Consider the following 21,368-nt stretch of genomic DNA (forward strand, 5'->3'; position numbering starts at 1 on the left):
TCTGTCATTTTTGACAGAAACTGGCCCCCCACATTAAGACGCTGAAGCATGCTTTACAAACACATACACGTGTCAAGTTAAGCAACACATGCCAAAGAGGAAGGTGAACTTGAACTCAACGCAGGGAGGACTTCATACCATAAACAGATGGCAGAAAAAAACAGAATACCAAAATTAGACTAAAAAGCCCCTCAATGTGTTAATTTTCTAGTGGGAAATACAGAATACCATCACGTAATTAACGAAAACAGACATGGTTGCATGTTCTGGCCCTTCTTTGCCTTTGAACTTTGCAGCCTTAAACTCTTTTATCCTCTGCATTGAAGGAAAAAGCAAAGCAGATCCTGAGCAAACGGAACTTGCTCAATATGGGAAGCACCTCACCGGGGCAGGTATTAAAGCATCTTATTACCTGATAGCTTTGTGTTCCATAACGATTTCTGCCCGGCTGGGGCAGGTCCAGGTTGTGCTGGGGGAGCTGGCACATTTTCTCCACTCTGCTGCATCCGCAGAGCTTTCTCGCGCTTTATTTCTTCCAGGGTTTTAACACGCACTTCTCCTTCTGGCTTGGCTTTACCTGCCGGCTCCTTCGACTGCACTTTGCTGGGCCCGGAAAGAGTGAGCACGCTCTGCTTCTTGGGCTCACCCTCAATTTTTGCCCCTGCGCTGGGATCTTTGGTTTTACCATGCCATTCAGCCTGGGCTTTGGCTTGACATTCTCGTCTCTGAAGAGCTCTCTCACGACGGATTTCCTCCAGTGTTTTCACATGGACCTCTCCCTTTGGCTTAGCAGCCTTCCCTGTCATCATCAAGAAATGAGAAGCGCCAACATTTAAAGAGAGTCCAACAATAGTTTAAGTCTCCAAAATTTGTCACAGTACTAAGGAAAACTAAGCCTGAGCGTTCCCAATAACGCATCTTAGGACAATAGCCTAACATTCTCCTCCTCCTCTGAGCCACTTGTTGTATTTTGAAGACCAGCCCTATCCAGAGAGAGTTGCTACACAGAAATGCTAGTTTACTTGATTACTTTTTCAGACTGCATTTCAAATTCCTGCTCCCGGCAGTGGCTCTATTCTAATTGTATATGATGGTTCACAGAAGCAGCTTAAAACCTTGGCAAGGCACAAGCGGAAAATAAACACACACCTAGAGCCAGATTTCTGATAGCGGCTGTCAGAAGAGCTTCAGCACTCGAGCAAGGGGAATCAGTTCTTTGTTTTCATTTGAATTCCTTTTTAGGGCTGTATGAAAACGGTCTAAGTTCACGGAAAGGAAGAAGGAGAAAGTATATTTAATAGCCAGTTGTTACCTTTCGCAGTACTAGTCCGTTGAGAAGGTAATCCTAGCCTCTCCTTCACAGACTTGGGAACTTGAACTGCAAAACAGAAAAAGACCAAATTAGGGAGGCTGCATAAACGTCAACTTTGTGTTCACATTCAAAAACAAGGCAGGAAAGGTAACTTTGAATCCCGGTGATTAAGACCTCAGCCAACATGCAAAAAGAAACATCGCAGGAAAAGGACAAACAGAAAGCCTAACTACAAAACCCGTGAATCACATCCAGATGCCTGTTTAGTAGCTGTACCTCTCTTTGGTGCTTTGTCAGCATTTCCCGGAACCTCCACCTTCTTCCCCAGCCTTTCAGCAAGGCTGCGCTTCACCGGAAGGGCGCTTACATCAGCTTCAGACAGAGAAAACAAGGAATATTTTAAGAACATTTCTTTGCAGGAAGATTTGAGAACAGTCAACCACAAGCTTCTATTTTTCAAGCATATTTTCATAAAATTGCCTTTCAGCTGCTAAATGGTTTTTTTGCCATTTCTGCAGTCAACACAGATCTCCACTGCAACGCATTTTCCTCTCATACGTCAAAAATACTCTTCAATGCAGTCATATAGAGAAGGCGGCACCTAAATAACAGCTCATAAAAAGTTCTTACCCACGGAGGCTTTCCGTTTTCCTTGTTTCTCAGCAAGATCTAGTCGAACCACAGGTTCCTCCCCTAAAACAAAAGTAAAATTTTTCTATTTCATAGAAACCAGTAGCCAATAGAAATAGTATACTGTTAGCCCATGTCCAAAAAAAACCCAGCAAGGCACTGTTTTGACAGCTAAACCACACAAACTCATATTTCAACTATAATTAACTTAGAAAAAGTATCCATAGTCTCAGTGTTTGCCTCAAATTCCAGCTGAATGTAGTCGAGAATGAATCTGAGTCTGCTTGACAGCTATACTTTGTGCAGAACAGAGCTGCATAAGCAAGCAGAATATTATTAGGTACAAATGCTGAGAAATATTCCTTTCTAAGGTGAATGTCTATGGGTAGAAGTACTTCTTCACTTCTTTCCCTTTCAAAGGAATTTGCACAACTCTAAACAATATAATTTATACACAGACTCCTATCGCACTACTGTCCACACGTGCCACTGTCAGCCTCTTTAAAGCTTCAGAAATTGCTTCTTACATAGCACTGTCCTCTAGAGCTCTTTCTTCTCGTTACTCTCCTGTTTTTCAGTTATCCCCCTATTTGCATACTGACACATTTTTTTCTTTCTCCTGCTACTGCACTTAACCTGAGCACCAAAGCTTTCCAGTACAACCAGGGACTTTCAGCATAAAAGCATGTTTTGAACAGAAGGCGGCAGCACCAGGAGGCTAACAGGGGTGAATTGCCTTCCTTCTTGCTTAACCTTCCAGTTTAGGAGTAATGAAATCAAAACAAAAGCATGAATTATTACCTTCCTCTGTAGACAGTGTCACAGTTCTCACCACTGTCCGGACATTTTCCTTTTCCGGAGCAGGAAAAATCATAGAATCGACGGGAGGAAGAGAAGATCTTGAAGGACCTTCTGCTCAGAGCAAGCAAAACATAAGGAAGTTTACCAAACAGAAAAAACTATCACGAAGAACAAAAAACTTTAATTATTCATTACTGTCAAACATACAGTGACCAGAGCATGCAAATAAGAGAGGTGACTAGTTTGCCTCTGGTTGCCCTTGGAATTCCCATCTAGAATACCAGCTGGCTGAGAATCAGGTTGCTCGATGCCCCCAGCTAAACATGGAAGTCTATCCCTCAAGCAGCTCCCAGCCACCATCACCTGCCATTCTGAAGCCAATCAAATTTCACTTCTTTGGCAAAATAGTTGGATTCACCAAAGCATAGCCAGCTACCCGGTATTACTGGAAGAGGTTTTTTTTGAAAGAAAAATCATCACACAGGATGAAGGTGAACCGGGTAAGGAAGCAGGGAATATTAACTCACCACCGTGTCTCTTAGTTTTTTCCTTCATTTTCTGCAATTTGATTTCTTCAAGTGTTTTTATTCCAAAATTCAGACCGTCCTCTGAAAACAGAAAACAGTTAATGAGACTAAGGCTTAGAGGCACTCACTGAGGACCACAGATCCTCAGGCTTCTTAGTGCTCAGGAACTTTCAGAAGTATTTAGAATAAAGCCTGTCAACACTCCTCACAAGTGAAACAACCATAGAATCAATGGCATTTTGCCCCTCCTTTCACCCTTCAGGGTAAAAACTGTAGTTTTAATTTTAATCCATTTACGTGATATTAGATCCCTCTATCGTTAGATATGGCTTTCAACAGTGGTTGCCAGGCTGCACGTGCAGCCATTTAAACTCCATGCTGTGACCCTGTTTTGTTCTCCAAAAGGAAAGAAAAGCAGTTCAACTTTCTGACCCAATGGGCACATGATGGTATCAGGGAGAAATGAGATCATGGAAATAACCGAGTCCATTCAGCACCCCTACATTCTGTTGTGTTTTTACGCCACATTGCTTTTGAGTTAATTGTCAAGTTATCCTGCCGATTTATCCTACTACAGGTGCTGGAATACCTTGTTTAGCAGTAGTAGCACTGGCTTTCCGAGTGGAAATCATCCGTAATCCATTTTGGCCTTCCTCAGCTGGTTGCTGGACGGGAGTTTTAGTTTCTTCTCCTTCCGCAGAAAGCTGGTCTGAAGGGGAAAAATCTATTCAGTTATGCATAGGCCAGATTGTTCGTGATTATGTAGCTCATGCAATGACACTTCAGTCCATGGTTCCTATAAAAAAGTTGGTTTTTTTTTGTTTTTTTTTTTTTTTAATACAGCTACACTGACCTGATGAACTCGTAAGTAGACTACCCTAGGACAAAACATCTAGGACTCTAGATTCTCTCTGCAGCTTTAACTACTACACGACATATTACTCTTCAGACAAAAAAAAAGGAATTTCCTTCCTAGTTTCACATAGAGCTTTACACAACAGACCAGCTAAAGCCAAGAGTGGTTCTAAGCTTTCCTCCAACATTTCAGGTTCTGTCCACTGACTGCCAGACAAAGCCACCAGTGACCTGAGCGGACTGCCTGCCCTATCGCTAGTCAGACCTCAGGTCATCTGTGATTTATACATTCATTTACAGCACAAATTCCTTCCAAGAACCAAAGACTTACACAATCATTTACAGCACAAATTCCTTCCAGGAACCAAACCATGCTCACCATCATCATCTTCATCATCATCTGCAGCATTGATTACAACTGGAGGGTGTGTAGGGCTTGGGACATTTTCCGAGTTTTCCACTTTCATCACCCGCCTTAGCTATGGAGAGGGATTGGACTGGACAGAAAGTTTGTTTTGCTGCAGTGACATCTGAGCCACTTTCAAATCATCGTCCGCGGACTCAGGCGGACTTGGCAGTGTAGCTAGAGGAAGAGGAGGATCATCAGTAATATGGCAGTTTAAAACTTTGACCACAATGCACGAAGATGGTAGCTAAGGCAGATAACCTGCACAGGCAATGAATGCAGCATCTCCTTTTGCCCATCCCGCCACTGTTTACACCGTGAACAATGACTTGCCTTCAAACAACAACACATCTCCCTGCCACCCAGCAGAAGACGAAACAACAGAAAGCAAACTGCAAGGCAAATATCACACAAAGCAGAGAGAAGCTGAGCATGAAAGCAGAAAACAAATACCAGCAGTACAGCAGCAGTACACTCGGTTTAGCTGACCACCTAGGACTGCAGACCTTTTCCTGCACTCACAAATGAACGGTTACCTGATGTCTCCTACACTATTGGCACCCACTAAGTAATATGCAAAATTAATTCTTCAATACTTAAAGAAAAAGGACCTAAACTCACTCTTGCTTGGTGGTAAGAAGACGCCATCGATGTAACGTCCCTTTGCGTGATGAAAAGCACAGTTGGCTTTCTGACAGCCTACTGGCTGCTTCTCCCAGTAGCAGGGAATCTCAGCGCGCTTTTTCTGAAGACAGAAAGAAAGACAAGCTCGTGATAACATGCACCTAAGGTTTGCAAAGAGATGCACAGTTCCAGGTCACGACAGCGATAGGGCTGTCACAATACAGTGCTGAAACATCATTCCAAAGGTCAGTTTATCACGGAAGTATAGTATTTCCGGGCATATTCACAAAGTTTGCAGAAGCTGTAACCACTATGCACGTTTAGCCTTGTCATCATTCAGTTTGAGAAGACAGGCACTCTCAGACATCAGTTTAGGGTGGGTTAAACTAATACACCCAGGATTATACTAGGATTATTCAGAGGGAAAAAGAACATCTTAAATTGCCTACGTTAACTCTATCCAGAACTACTTCTCGGAGACTTCGTTCTTCTGCACCTTTAACTTTCCCCACTGCTTCCTAGCCCAGGCAGCTAGAACAGCATTATCTGAAGGACTCCGGGACACAAGAGACCTGATAGATCATTATCAAGCCTGCTCTCAGGAGGCTAGTACAGCCTGTTTATTACCCCCCTGCTCCAGCAGCTTTTAGCAGTCTAGTTAGCGGTTATTCTGCATCTGTTGAGAAAATACTGTCGGCGTCTAATAAAAGAAAATCTTGCTAAGACATACCTAAGGCATTGATTTTATTTCCCTCTCCTTCCTCCCACCCCCTCCCCTGCTAACAGAAACCAGTGTAATTCCAAAGCAAAGGACTCTGTCCTGCAAAAGCACAATCAGCACACCTACAGCACTGAAAAATGCTTTTGTTGATTTATTTTGAGAACACATCTTTAGGCACTCACATCGATTTCCATGTGTCTGAATCGGCAGACATTCCTGAAACAACGACCCTCCTGCCACAGCGTGCAGACTGTCTCGTTCCCCAGAGCAGCTTCACAGTGGCGGAAGGAACAGTTGTCTCCCTGTAACCAAAAGGAAACCAACAAGGAAAATATAGTACAGCCTCAAAAACGTCCATGCTACTGCCTCAGGTTGCTACGATTGAATTCAGAATCTATCTGGTTATCACGTTAACCAAAGACCAGTGTGCCTCCTCCTCCTACTCTACCCCTTCCTGAAAAAAATGAAAAAAAAAAAAAAACAACAACAAAAAAACAAAGCAAAGCAAAGCAAAAGAAACCCAGCCATACCTTGGTACAGGTAGAATAGAAATAGAAGTAGCAATCGTCTCCTTGTTTAGACATGCCGACAAGTTCTGATAACAAGCTCGGGTTCTCTCCACAGGGACTTCCTCTGCTCTTGGAGAGAGCTGTCTTCACCCTTGCTTGGGCTGAAAGTCTTCCACTGGCTTGTGATCAGTGAAATCTTCTTTTTAAAAGTAACCCTAAACAAAGTACCAACAAGTGAAAAATAATGAGTAACAAGCATTTTTCCAGCTTTCTTCTGTTCATCAAATTAGTCTCTTGAGGAGAGCAATGCCTTGAAATCAGCTGTTACGGGAACTAACACAATATTAAACTAAAGTTCTGTAAAGCTGCCAGGAGCTTTGTCAGCAAGTGTTCTCTTCCACGTCCTCAATAATATGCCTTGGAGCACATCCGGAAGCCTGAAAAGGGAGTCACTTCTTCAAAAACCACCTGATCATACATGCAAGGCAATGATCAACTATGGCTACGAGTAACTTCTACAGAACGCAGTATGACGCATTAAATAGCACGTTCCAGTCACTGTGGGTCTTCGAGTTCACCTACCTGGACAACCTCAGCAAAGTTATCGATCTTCAAAGACTTCCAGTTAACTTCTCCTGGAGGCCGAACCAACACTGAATCCGTGAATTAATGATAAAGGGGTAGGAAGAATTTGCCTCCTCACTTTGCCAAGGGAGCCTCTCATCCACAATTCAAACATAGGATGTGCTTTTAAACAGCTTATAACTAATGGAGGAAGCAAGTCCATCTGAACACTCTCTCAGACTGGAGACAGCCAGGGTTAGTTAGCTCTTCAAAAAATAAAAACCAAAAAAAAAAACACCACAAAACAAAACAAAAACAAAAAAACCCAGTGCATTTAGAGATGAACTCGTGATTCAAAGTGGCTGCAAAAATGAGGCTCCATCTTCCACAGCCAGAAAATTTGACTTTTTTTTTTTTTTTTTTAATTCAAAATTCAGTATGTTCCAATCTCTGGTCTTCAAGATTTCTTCACCTATTAAGAAAACACTAAAACCTTTCCCCGTCTTTATTACCTGTACAGCAAAAAACACACCAGTGCACAGAAATACACAAATGTGCATACGCATACACACATATGTGTTTAGACACACACATGAGGAGTGAGTGATAGAAAGTTAGCGAGAGCGACAGTGGAAATCAGAAGTTTTGCCTTTTTGACACAGAGAGCGCGTAAAAACTCTCTCATTTTGAGGGAACTAGAAAAAAATGGAGGATCTACCAAATATTTTGATGAGTATGCCTTCGAGGCCAATGCTTTATACCATGAGTGATCTGGGGGCCAGCACACAAATATGCATACATATGTATCACACAGTATCACGGATTTCTAGGTTGGAAGAGACCTCAAGATCATCGAGTCCAACCTCCGACCTAACACTAAGTACTCCACTAAACCATATCGCTAAGCTCTACATCTAAACGTCTTTTAAAGACCTCCAGGGATGGTGACTCCACCACCTCCCTGGGCAGCCCGTTCCAATGCTTAATAACCCTTTCGGTAAAGAAGTACTTCCTAACATCCAACCTAAAACTCCCCTGTCGCAACTTTCGCCCATTCCCCCTCGTCCTGTCACCAGGCACGTAGGAGAACAGACCAACCCCCACCTCTTTACAGCCTCCTTTAAGGTAACTGTAGAGAGCGATAAGGTCGCCCCTGAGCCTCCTCTTCTCCAGGCTGAACAAGCCCAGCTCCCTCAGCCGCTCCTCGTAAGACTTGTTCTCCAGACCCCTCACCAGCTTGGTCGCCCTTCTCTGGACTCGCTCGAGCACGTCCATGTCCTTCCTGTAGCGAGGGGCCCAAAACTGAACACAGTACTCAAGGTGCGGCCTCACCAGAGCCGAGTACAGGGGGACAATCACTTCCCTAGACCTGCTGGCCACACTGCTTCTTATACAGGCCAGGATGCTGTTGGCCTTCTTGGCCACCTGGGCACGCTGCTGGCTCATATTCAGCCGACTGTCAACCAACACTCCCAGGTCCTTCTCGGCCAGGCAGCTTTCCAGCCACTCATCTCCCAGCCTGTAGCTCTGCTTGGGGTTGTTGCGCCCCAGGTGCAGGACCCGGCACTTGGCCTTGTTGATCTTCATACAGTTGACCTCAGCCCATCGCTCCAGCCTATCCAGATCAAATATGTACATGCATACAGGATAAACATATCTATACACACAAGCGTGCACAGTATATGTCGTATGGTATCCATATCGAGAACAACTCGTAGCCCTGATCAGACACGTAGAGTTGCAATCAATTAACAGCAGGAAGACAGCAGATCAAGGATACAGCAAGCTTTGAGAGGCAGGGCAATGCTCACTTTGCCAGTGGCATGGCTGCATGATACCAAGAATTTTGAATTAGTTTGATTTTTTGGAAGCAATTTGTTTTCTTTCTGCGCTGTAGCAAATACCACAGGTTTGCCATCACGTGCTGTTCCCTAATCCATATATCCATCATCATCCATTGCTGCAAGATCATGAAAGGTTAGAAAAGATGACTTAGGTCCAATTTAACAGCCAATGATTTTTCAATGACCAGAGCTGCAACAGATTTTATTTAGCCACAAGCAGGTTTTTTTTTTCTGATGTGAAGTCAGATATTTTGATTTTTTTTTTAAGACACTAAATGTCATAAAACCTGCAACCAGACCAGATAAAGTTCAAATTAGAGTGATTCTGAAGCCTTTCATTAAAATGCTGCACATTTCTGTGCAAATTATTTCTGACTCTTCTGGACAAAAGCGGATGAAATAGTTCTTACAAATTAATAATAAAAGGTTGGAACCTTTTACTCACACAAACACTAGTGAATTTTCCAGGAAGTATTATTTTGGCAGGGAATTTTCCCAAATCTAAAGTAAAGAGGGGAAAAGTTGGGTTCCCGTATTAGTTGTTGGTTTTGACTGCTTGACAAAGGGAATAAAAACAGTAGTTAAGTGCAAGGTTTCCTTCTCTTCTTTAGTATTGAGAGGAATCGTCACTTCTGACCTTTAGCACCTTCAGAAACACACTTAGTGCCATGCAGATTCCTCTGCATCTACTTCTAAAAATTACTGGTGCTCCTTAGCATGGAAGTTGGACTTGAAATCTTTCCCAGACTGAGCTCTTTTGAATGCCCAAGGAGCTCATCATTTTGCTTGTTGCCTTCCATTTTCCTGAACAGACCCAGAACGCTGTTCAGGATATGAATGGATCTGGTCTAAGGAATGGGAAGAAAGCAAAAACCAAGGATACCTCACAGCCCTAAATGCCATAAAAAGCAGTCTCATTTTAAAAAAGATCTCCAAAGCTTTTTTTTTTTTTTTTTCTCCTTGTTGTGACCCTGCTTTTTAATCACCCAGCATCAGCCTTGCTGCAAAACAGTCTCCGCTGATTTACCTGCTTGTTAAAGCACCCCACAGGCTGCAAGTGTTGTGTGCTAGGTGTCAAATTATATTTAACGGTGCATAGGTAAACCATTCATCTTCCCATGGTCAAAGCACAGAAGAGCCTCCTGCTAACACAGCTCATCCTTGCTGTAACTGCTTTTAAACCTATTTGTTGGTAAGAAAAGAGCTCAGTACACCACCTTCACAGGGCAAAAATTCACATGGAAGAGCAGAAAAACCCAGAAGTGCTTCCTGAACTTCACGTTACCAACAGCACCATCGGATTTAGATCCTTGCCTGGCATCCAGGATGCACGGCCTGCAAGCACTGCTGCGATGTGGAAGTGCCAAGGCAGGTTTTTGGCCTGCCCTAAAACACTTTTTTTTTTTTTTCTTTTACAAACAATACAAAGAGTGTGCCAGGTATGCTGTAATGCCCGTGTGCCAGGTCAATAGAGGATATCCAAACAACAGAGGCGCTTCTCCTAATTTCTGGCGTGAAAACACTTTCACAGCATTCTTTTCACGAAGAAACCCCTCTCTATCTTCTCCAATGCTCCAGGACCTGCTGCAGCTGCAGCGGCTGCGCTGGTACCAGCCGCATCTTTGACAAATCTTTTCAACGGTTCTGCTTTACCTCGGCACAGTTGAGGTCACTCCTCTTCCTCTTCCAGCTGAGGAAGCAGCTTGCGGGCTCTGCCACACGGTCGGTGCAGAAGCGAAAGCTGGGAACACAGCAGTCAAACTCTCACTGCTAACGAAGCCACCAGGGCAGAGGGCTGACACAGACCCGCCAGAGGCGAACCGTACCCGCTCTCCCTCCCGGCTGCGAGGCTTGCCACAGCAGCCCCGACCCGAAGCGCTCACAATGCTTTGCTTGGTGATGTCACCGATGAGTCAGAGTCCCCAGATGAGCATCTGCCTTGCCACTCTTTAATGTTGGTGTTGTTTTTTGGTTGGTTGCTTGCTTGCTTTTGAAACTTATGTAGGTTATGGTAAACCTTCAGGTAAACCACAGATCAATGGGGAAGAAGTCCCACACGAGGGAAGGCCGTGCATTTCTTCCAGGCAATGGCGCATTCTTTAACATGCTGCATTCGACAAAGAAGCTCTCTCCATTTTGCGCAGTGGCAACAGGCACGACTGCAACACACGCACGTGTAGGCAGCACCTGCAGGTCCCAAACCGTTAACCAATTTTTAGATAGCACCAATTTTTTATGTAGTTGCTTTCCCTTCATCCATAACCCCTTTTTTCCTTTCTTTATATCGGGTGGCTCTCCTCCATTGTTCTGTCATTTTACTCCCCAGTGTCTGAGCAGGCACTGGGAATCGTTTCCAGAGGAAGGGTACTGCTGAAGCTACAACATTTACTCTCAGGGAAAAGAGAGTATGTGAAAGAATACATACTTCCTTTCTTTTTCCTGTTGTTTTTTTTTTTAAATCTCTGAAATCAACGCTGCGGCCTGGCAGCAAATAACTATGGGAGTAATGATGATTCCTCATCCTCACTGTAACGTTGTAGTTAATGTCATAAAGAAGCAATTTCCCCAGGCAGTGGCCATTTGAGATGGGAAGGGGCAGTAAGAGGAAGTTTTCCTTAGACTAGCTCTTCCCCCAGAACACCTCGCCATCCAGCAACAAATTCAATTCACCTGCTCCGCCTGATCAGTCAAACGCGCGTCCGACTCCAGCACACGTCACAGCGGTGGTTCTGACGTGGTTTGAGAATCACCTATCCGCAGAATATCTCGGGTTTGTACACTCAAATAACGCAGTCTTTTCCAAATAAGGCCCAGAGCTCACACTCCGAGTGCAGCCTAACAGCACCAGAGGGCCGGTAGGCTAAACATTCCCATCCTGGCAACAGGACTGACCCGGGCAACAGTAAGCATCCCTTCTGCACTTTCGTCGTGAACATCAACATAAGGAAACAGAGACCTCCTCGATCCAAGTTTGAAGAAACAAACACAAAGGTCACCCAAGCGGGTTGTTTTCAGCAAACTAACGGAGAAATTAAGGTGACAACCGCGTGCATCCAGAGTTAGTCAGATCCCGAAGGCAGTTCCTTTGGGAAACGCAGGAGCAGCGCGCCAGATGACGGCTACCTTACAGCGCACCCCTCAGAGGCACTGCTACGAAAGGAAGGCAGAAGGTTGGAACTCAAAATAACTCGCAAGGCGCCCGTTAAGGGGGAAGCTTTAATTTCCTGAGCAGAACCTCCCCCCTGAAGGCAGCCCAGGGACTCTTTGCTTCCCTAGGGAGACGGCAGGGACGGGGCAGGGCGGTGGGATGGAGGGACACAGGGCCAGATGGACGGCCAGACGGCCGGATGGATGGACAGACGGACGGCCAGACGGCCCAAAAGGCCTGAGCAAGGGCTGAGGAGCGGGAGGGAAGGGCAGGGCGAGGGGAAGGGGAAGGGCGGCCCTGGGCCTGACAGGGCACCTTGGGCCTAACCCCGGGCAGCAGCTCCCCATCTCACAGGGCCCACGGGGGGCTGCCTGTAACAGGAGATGCGGGCAGGTAAATTTTACAAGCACTGCATCACAAATACCCTGCAACACCTGAACTATTCACTGGGACAGCCTCCTTCCTCACCTCCTGAAAGCTCCAGCTGGCAAACCAAGGACAAAATGAAAGGCAGATGTGGAGGACCTCGTAAGATACTGTTTTGTTCCCTACGTGCCCACTGCTGGTGACACGTAATGCCTCCTGTTCCCAAACGACATCGGCACGTTACATCTTTACTACATGCTGAAAGGAACTCAGCAACTTGAACACAACTTAGAATTACCCATCCCGGCAGCAGGCTGTCCAGCTGAAGCTGCTTTAGCCAATCAAGTGTGTCACGCTGCCCCTCAAAGGTTTCTTCCTGGGAACGTCTGCTGTGACACTCCTGACGTATTACTTCTCGGAATGGCAGAACTGCGCTGGGTAGGCCCCACAGCAAGACTCGTATTTCTGTCCTTCCCTTTCAGGAAAGGATCTCCCACCTTGAATTTATTAATTTTCATGATGATGATACACAAATTGAAGTTTTGAAAAACTGAATGCTGATTAACAGATTTCTAGCACAGCCTGTGCATCAAAATTCATTTCTCTCCATTTAGGTAATCTTAGTTTCTGAGTTACAGTTACAGTCAAAATTTTTCTTCTTCGATTTTTTTCTTTTTCTTTTTTTTTTTTTTTTTTTTTTGTGATCAGAAAAACGAGGGGACTGGCTGTCCCAAGTCAGCCGGGGAACTTCTCTTTGGTCGATGCATCAAGCAACTCAGCTCTCTTGGGGAAACTTAAATAGAAAAGACAGATCTCCAAACGGATAAAAAAAATAAATCAAATGATAAAAACCCAACCGACACATCTGATACCCCAGCTTATTGAACAGCACAAGGGTTTAATCTACAGGCTCTGTCCAAAGCAGCAAGAAGTGACAGATTTAATCCAAACCAGTTGCCCGCTCTCACTCTCTGATCTGGAGACGTTATTGGACAAGCATGCATAGCAGTAACACTTGTAAACACTGGGTTACTGCACCACAGCCCCAAATCCCTCACGGGCCCACTAAGATACTTTTACTGACTGATCCACAATAAACACTCCCAAAAAGATTCTCAACAAGCTAAACCCTGTTTAGAAAGAATCTGAGGAACCTGTCACTGCAGCAACAAAGGGCTGCAATTGTATGCAAAATCTCCAACACCCTCCTTAGCACCCTGCTAGCTCAAGGACTGTGTGGGGCTTCCGTGCCCTGAACGAGTCCACCCTGGCCACATAACGCAGATGTAATGGTCAAGAAAGCACATAGCGTTATCGAAACTTATCAGATCCACAGCAAAAGGAAAAGCCCACGCTTCTATATTTCTCCTCCTTCTCCATTCACAGAAGGAAGAGACTGAAAACAGGCAGATTTGTGGTTTACATTTACAGTTAATGTGAAAAATGGCTATTTGTGAAATACATCACGTATTGTTTCAAGCTACAAACAACTCGCTCCCACAAAGGAAAGACTTTTGACCTCAGCATGCAACCCCAGTTACAAATAACTTCCTATCTACCAGTGGGCCGCGTTCCCCTGGCACTCAGTCACTCCGCAGCACGGCAGCCACCTTTGTTCTAAGGATGGCAAATTCTACTTAGAAACGCTCTGTAGAAGAGTGATGTTGTCCCCTTTTAACACAATCCAGCCTGCAGCACAGAGAAGGGAAAGAGGGGATTAGAGAGAGCCCAGAACCTGAGAATAATCTCGTGTTTTCAGAAAGTGTTTTGTGTGGTTGAGCAGGGTTTTGCCCATCATGCAGAGTGCAGGCCGCCTGGTATTACACGTTTCAAAGACCAGAACTGGTCTCAGGCAGGGACAGATTCTCCTTCATCCAGCAAAATCAGCAGCTCAAAAATCATCAGGGACAGAGATGTAGCCAGGAATTGCTCACTGAACTTCAACAGCAAGGCTCGTCACACGGTTGGTACGTCTCAGTGCTGCTACCTAGAAGGCTCACCCAGGCAGGTTTCAGACCGCGCGTCACTCGGGTTGCACAGACACACGACACACCCAGCTGTTTCCTTGATTTTGCCTTGGAGTGAATCTCCTCTGCGTCGTCCAGCGCCAAATTCACGTACTCGTCAAAGCCCTAGAAATCGGCAACAGTGGCAATTAGTTCAGCAACAACACGAACCATCGTCAGCTGTGCTGACCCAGGCTGGACAACGAAGACTAATTGTTAGAGAAGCACGATTTCTTTTTTCCCTTGGGCTAGTTTTTCTTGACAAGAAAAAATAGGATTGTGAATGAGGGAAAACAAACTAACGATGTAACGTGGGGTCGTGCTGACACTCACGATGATGCAGCCTTCTATCCGCACATTCACTTGCTCAGCCACACCTGGATCCTCGAGCTCTGCAGAACGAAGGAGGAGAGTAAATTGGAACACAAACACCGCGAGCAGTTTTGTTCTCTCTCGTGTGTTCAGAAATACCCGCTAACCATAGCCGCTAGAGCTCCCAAAAACTCCAAGGAGCAACTCTCAGGGGCAGTTTCAATTAACAGTCTGACATTTTAGAGTCTTATATGACTGGGTGAATACTACACGTTTGCTGAAGGACACGTTTCCAGTCACAAGGGAACACTCCTGCACGCCCGGCTGCACGATCCCACTCCCGTTAACACGAGGGGGAAACGCCGGGCTGCGCAGCAGCTCCTTGTACCCACCACCACGCCGCACAGCTCTCCATTCCCCACAAACCTGCCCCGAGCAACGGGTGGGAGCCGAAAACTCAGCGAGGGAGATCCCCGGACCCTCCCCGCTCCCCCCACCCCCTCCAAATCCCCATCCCCATCCCCTCCCCGTCCTCTCCCCGCGCTACTCACGCTCTGCAGGTAGCGGAAGATGAGGTTCTGGGGCACTGCGTGAAGGGCTCAGCACGGGGACAAGAGCTCCAGGCCCGGGACAAGGCCTCAAGACAAGGCCTCAAACCCTGCAACGAGGCCCCAGGGCCCCGGGACAAGGCCTCAAGGTCCGGGCCGAGACCCCTGAGGCCCGGGCCGCCCCCCACCCGCTCCCCCATCGCTCCCCGGCCGCAGGAAGGCTACGATGGGCTGCACCATCACCGTCTGCACCTTCTGGTCCTGCCCGCGGTACGCCATGGCTGCCGCCGCCTCGCTGCTCCCGCCGCCCCTGCTGGGCCGCCTCCGGAAGCCCCTGAGGCCGGGCGGGAGCGCACAAGGGACGCTGGGATGCTGGAGGAGCGTGGGGGGCCGCTCTAGCAGGCCGGGAGGACCGCGTCTCTATGGTCGCAGGCAGGAGTCCTTGCGCCAGCTTTATTGGTGAGCAGCGAGGCTGGGGGGGGGAGGGGGGCAAGACAGCCTTAAATAAAATACAAATATAAAAAGTGTTATAAATGGCTGTTATAAATCCAAATAGGATTACAATCAAAGTTTACAATTTATTAAACGAATAGAGGCAAGCAAGCAGCGCTGGGTGCGCCGGGAGTCTCTGCTCCCCCAGGACGCACACCTGTTACGTAAGGCGGCTGGTTTTGATGCTCCCAGGCTAATACATATTCATTACTACTTCGAGAAGAGGCAGGGTTATTAGAATTGGTTTCCGGAATCCGAAACCCCTCCCAGGGGCGCCTGCGTACCAGTCTCTGGTGGTCTCTCGGGGCTTGCTCGGGCTGAATGCTGGTTGTCTTCCTCCCAGGCTTTTGTCCTTCAATTGTCCTTCAGCTCCCCCTTCCTCCTCGTTTGGGAGCCTCTGCGCCGGATTTCAGAAACTCTAGCAACATCCCCTGCAGTAGTCAGCACTTTTCCCTAAAAACCCCTTTGTTCTCTTATCACCTAGACCCGGGCCTCGATGTTAACCCTTCAAATCCCTTAGTGACACGAATTGCTGGACCATTCCTTACAAAAGGAAGGATAAAATATGTAGAGGAGCAATGGCACACGCGAAAGCCCAGCGCCGCGGGCAGAGGCAGCGAAGGTTGACGGCAGAACAGTGCTCGGTTTGAACACGGAGAGGGAAAGCGAGGGGAAGGTGGCCGAAGCCGGCCGCAGTCTCTGAGCTCTCCTCCTCCTGATTGTTTTCTCTCAAAGCCATTTCTGTCTGTGTGCGGGCACCCGGAGCCGGCAGAAGTCCCCGTGAAGTCCTTCGGCAGGACGGAGGGCTGCGTGGGCTCCAGTGAGAGAGGGAGTTAGGAGAATCTTATCAAGTAGAGATAGAGCGCTGACAGCGTTAAACTAGGATGCTACTTAGCGTCTTTGCTAACTATGGTGCATTGTGCCAATTAACTAAAGCAAGAAGCCTTGGGCCCCTTACCAAGGTCAGTCTCCTAATAAGAGAGTGAGCCTGTCTTAAGAAACTGGGAGAAACTGGTCCTGCAGATGGACAAGAGCCAAGGAGCAACTGAGTCTGTGCAAAGACAAGAGGTCAACTAGCGGTGACGAGGAAGAGTCATCAATCTTCATGCCCACGACCTCCCGTGCTGCCCAGCGCTGAATAAACATACCTACTTTACAATCTCACTGATTGTGGAGTCCCTTTTCCGCAAGTCACTAGCAGCGGTTTCTTCCGCAGAGGTTTTCCAAGAGCCGCTTCAAAGCTTCCCTCGCGGAGCTGGGGCATCGCAGGGGGTCGTCAAAGCACGCACGCGCACACACACACACACGCACACACACACACACAGGCGTTGTTGTCCAAACAGAAAGTATTTACAACAAATTCGACAAGCGGTTTTCCTCTGCCAGCAGCAAATGCCTGAGGGCCCCTACAGCTTCACAAATCATAGCACAAAGAGCCTAAAGTTCCTCTAAAATTTAGGGAAATGATTCAAAATAGATCTGCTAGGGGAAAACGATCACTGGCGGCAGGGTACACAATACACGCGAGTCTCAGCTCTCCTCCGCAGGGTCAGTGCCCACGCCCAAGTGCGACGCTGATGGCACCCGAACATTTGCTGTAGCAGGCAGCAGAGCCAGCAGCTCAGGGGAGCAATTTTAAAAACCAGGAGGCACTTAAACCAACCCTTAATTGACCCAGTTACTGCAGGAGAGTCCCGACTACTCGCCCTGGAGTCCTACTGTCACCAGCAAAAAGCACCAACCAAAGCTTGGGGGAACTTTGGTACAGCACAAGAGAAGGGAGTGGGGGTAGCGTAGCCGTATCGCAGAGCTGCTGCTTTTCACACCATTTTATCATCCCTGATAATTGAAAGTAAGGCCGGGTGGGCTGACCCCACCACCACCACTCCTGGCAGCATGTTTGGTCCACAACGCTAGAATAATTATTTTGCTCCCTCCCGCCCCTACAGCTTCATCATCTGAAAAGATTACAGTCAAAACAATGGCATACACAAATAAAAGTCAAGAGTTGACATAGTAACTCCGGGATTTGGGTATCAACTGTCCGAGAAATCAGAACACCCAGGCTTCACAATGTGCCCAACATCAAGCTGTGCCAAGGGGGGGCGGAAGGAAGAAGCTTTCCGTTTAAGCCTTCAGAGCATCGCTCCATCACTACGTCAATTCACAGCCACCACAGCGTGCCGATGGACATCTTTCTGTGCCAAAAGAAACAAGTGCTTTGTCCTCTTGATATCAAAGGTAGCCACCTATAGTTACGGAACCATGCACAAGACCTTAACTCTGACCAGCAGGAAAACTTAGGACAACTGAGTGCAGATCCTGCCAATTTCTACCAGTTCCAACTGTGCTTTAAGTCTCATTGCAAAGCCTCAGTTAGAAAAAGGATCACCTCAGGGTATCCAACAAGAAGAAGAGCTGTTTTCTTTTTTTTTTTTTTTTTTTTTTTTCAATATACCATAGGACTATGCAGTTCAATCATCAATCATCTTGGAAAGCTCAAGGAGGAGGTCATCCTCATCCTTCCCTGGGTCCAAGTCGAGCTCGGCTTCCAGTATGCCGTCTGAGAGTTCCCAAAGTAGCATCTCTAAATCCTTGTCTACAGATACGGGCGCGTTGCCTGTGGAACTCAGCCGGCGTGTCCTTGCGTCTTCTAGCTGGGAAGAAGCTGAAGTCGAGCTTGAGAACTCCATTGGCTCCACGGATTCTGCCTGGCTTCCAAGATGTGCTTCAGGTCTTGGCAGAGCAAGGAAGAGAACAATCAGTATATGCCATTTCTTAACGGGAAATCCCTTTTCTGCAAACCGGCTCTTAAAACCGTAGCCAACCCCTCCTGCACTTCAGTCTTACCCAGGGATTGTTATTCAATTAACCCAGGGCGACATTTAGAGCCCAATATATTAGCAGGTACATTTTTCAGTTTGGGGGTTTCTCTGTGAAGCCAGAGCACCCGGAGTCTAGCAAAGATGGGAAACCAACATGGCCTCCCGGAAGCCCAGTGTCCGAGAACTACATCTCCCGGCATGCTCTGTGAAAACAATATGGACTCCCGGAAACCCGGTGGCCAAGAACTACATTTCCCAGCACTCCCCAGAAAATTGAGCCTCGCAGCGTGCCGTAGGACGCCATTTTTTGCTCTGTTACATTACCGGTTTCGTGTTTATGGAGGGTTTTCCCGCCGTTTTGGGGGGTTTCCCCTCAATTTCGGGTTTTCAGCTCTCCATTTCAGAGTTCTTCCCCGCAATTTTGGGGTTCCTTCCCCTAATTTGGTGCTTCGCCCCCCCCCTTTTGGGGTTCACCCTCCATTTTGGGGATTCCCCCCAATTCCAAGCCCCCCACAATTTTGGAGGCCCCCACCATCCTTTCTTGGCCTGCCACCCTAATATTAAGGTTCTTTCCCCCAATGTTGGGGTTCTCACCACATGTTTGAGGTTCCTTCCCTTAATTTGGGGCTTAGCTCCAGGGGATCTGGGGCTTTAACCCCAATTTTGGGGGTCCCCCCCAAGTTTGGGGATTCCTCCCCAGGTCTGGGGGGGGTCCACATTCAATTCTGGAATTTCACACTTCCATTTAAGTCTTCTTCCCCCCCAATATGGGGGTTCGCCCACCCAATTTTGGGGGTTCCTCCCCTAATTTGGGGGGGACACAACCGATTGTAGAGTCCCCCACCCTCCTTTTTTGGGTTCCCCCCTAATATTAAAAGTTCTTCCGCCCAATTTTGGGGGACCCCACAATTTTGACGTTCCTTCCCCTAACTTGGGGCTTCAACCCTTCAATTTTGGGGGAGGCTCCCACCCTCTTATTTTGGCCTTCCGCCCTAATATTAGGCCTAACCCCTAAGAACCTTGACCCCTAACGCTATGGCAACCACGGATCTAACCCTAACCCCTACCCCAACAAACCCTAGAAACCCTAACCCTAAAAACCCTTACAGCCCTAACCCGATAAAATTTACCACACTAAACCCCTGAAGACTGTTCTGGGGGGTCCACATTCAATTCTGGAATTTCACACTTCCGTTTAAGTGTTCTGCCCCCCCAATATGGGGGTTCGCCCACCCAATTTTGGGGGTTCCTCCCCTAATTGGGGGGGACACAACCAATTTTGGGGGGGACACAACCAATTTGGGGGGGGACACAACCAATTTGGGGGGTCCCCCCAATTTTAGAGTCCCCCACCCTCCTTTTTTGGGTTTCCCCCAATATTAAGAGCTCTTCCGCCCAATTTTGGGGGACCCCACAATTTTGACGTTTCTTCCCCTAAATTGGGGCTTCGACCCTTCAATTTTGGGGGGGGCTCCCCCCTTAGTTTGGCCTTCCACCCTAATATTGGGCCTTAGCCCTAAGAACCCTGACCCCTAACACTACGGCTCCCACGGATCTAACCCTAACCCCTACCCCAAAAAACCCTAGAAACCCTAACCCTAAAAACCCTTACAGTCCTAACCCGATAAAATTTACCACACTAGACCTACGCCTAAAAGCCCTAACCCTAAAAATTAAGACCCTCTAAACCCTAACCCAAAACGTAAAGATTCTCAAAGCCCTAACGCTGGAGACCCTAACCTTAAAAAAAAAAAATAAGACCTTAAAACCCTAACCCTAAATACCTGACCATAACTAAAACCCTAAGACCCTAACCCTAAAAACCCTATCAACACTAAAACCACAAAATACTTTAAAACCTTAACACACTAACCCCCAAACCCTAACCCTTATAACTCCAACCCTAACAACCTTAAAATCCTAACCCTAAACCCTGGAAACCCTAACCCTGAAACCCAACCCTAGTGCCTTAGCCCTGAAACCTTAAAACCCTAACACCTTATTAGAAACACTCTGTAACCAATACCATAGGCTCAGGCAAGTATCTCAGTGAGGTAGCATTTTTATTCACGATTGCAATGGCAGGCGTCCCACAAGCCACCTACTAGTTCCATAACACAGTTTATATAATTTTTTTTTTCCTCTCGGTGACCAGGACCCTCCCCAGTTTCCCCATTGACTGGGTAATCCATGTTCACAATCTATCCAGTGCTTCACAGAAAATACACAGCTGCTGGCCTGTTACTAGTCAATTTTATTTTTTTCTTGACTGTTTTCCTCTTTGAGGTGGTAATGTTTCTTACACCGTGATTTCCACCCAATTGCTCTAAGGATTCTGGTTGTCTGCATTTTACAAGGTTGTCTGTTAAGCTTTCTTATCACTGCAAGCATATATCAATACCACCTTCCTTCCCTCTAAACGATGTAACTCTGTGCAAAAACATTTTTATTCCCACAACCTTGATCCCCTTACCCTAAAATCCTTATTCTCTTTAACCCTAACAACTCTAACCACAACCCTAACCCTTCATATCAACCCCCCGACGCTAATGACACTGACTAATGATCCAAACCCCAAACCCCAGGCAACCAACAAAGAAACAGACACAAAGCTGAAAACTACAAAAAAGGCAAAACCCTGGATACAGACCCCAAATCACAAACACGCTACCAAAATGCTACAGAAAAGCCCCAGACGCAGGCCCCAAGCACTACAGCTAGGCCCCAGAAGCTCTAGACACATCCCAAAGCCAAAATGCAATCCCCAAACACTACAGAAAAGCCCCCAAACACCAGACACAGGCTGCAGAAGTCTACAAGCAGGCCCCAGCCACACCCGGATGCAGACCCCAACTGTCCACAAGCAGCTCCCAACCCA

The sequence above is a fragment of the Anser brachyrhynchus genome (assembly GCF_964034855.1).
Source record: "Anser brachyrhynchus genome assembly, contig: SCAFFOLD_176, whole genome shotgun sequence".
NCBI lineage: Eukaryota > Metazoa > Chordata > Aves > Anseriformes > Anatidae > Anser > Anser brachyrhynchus.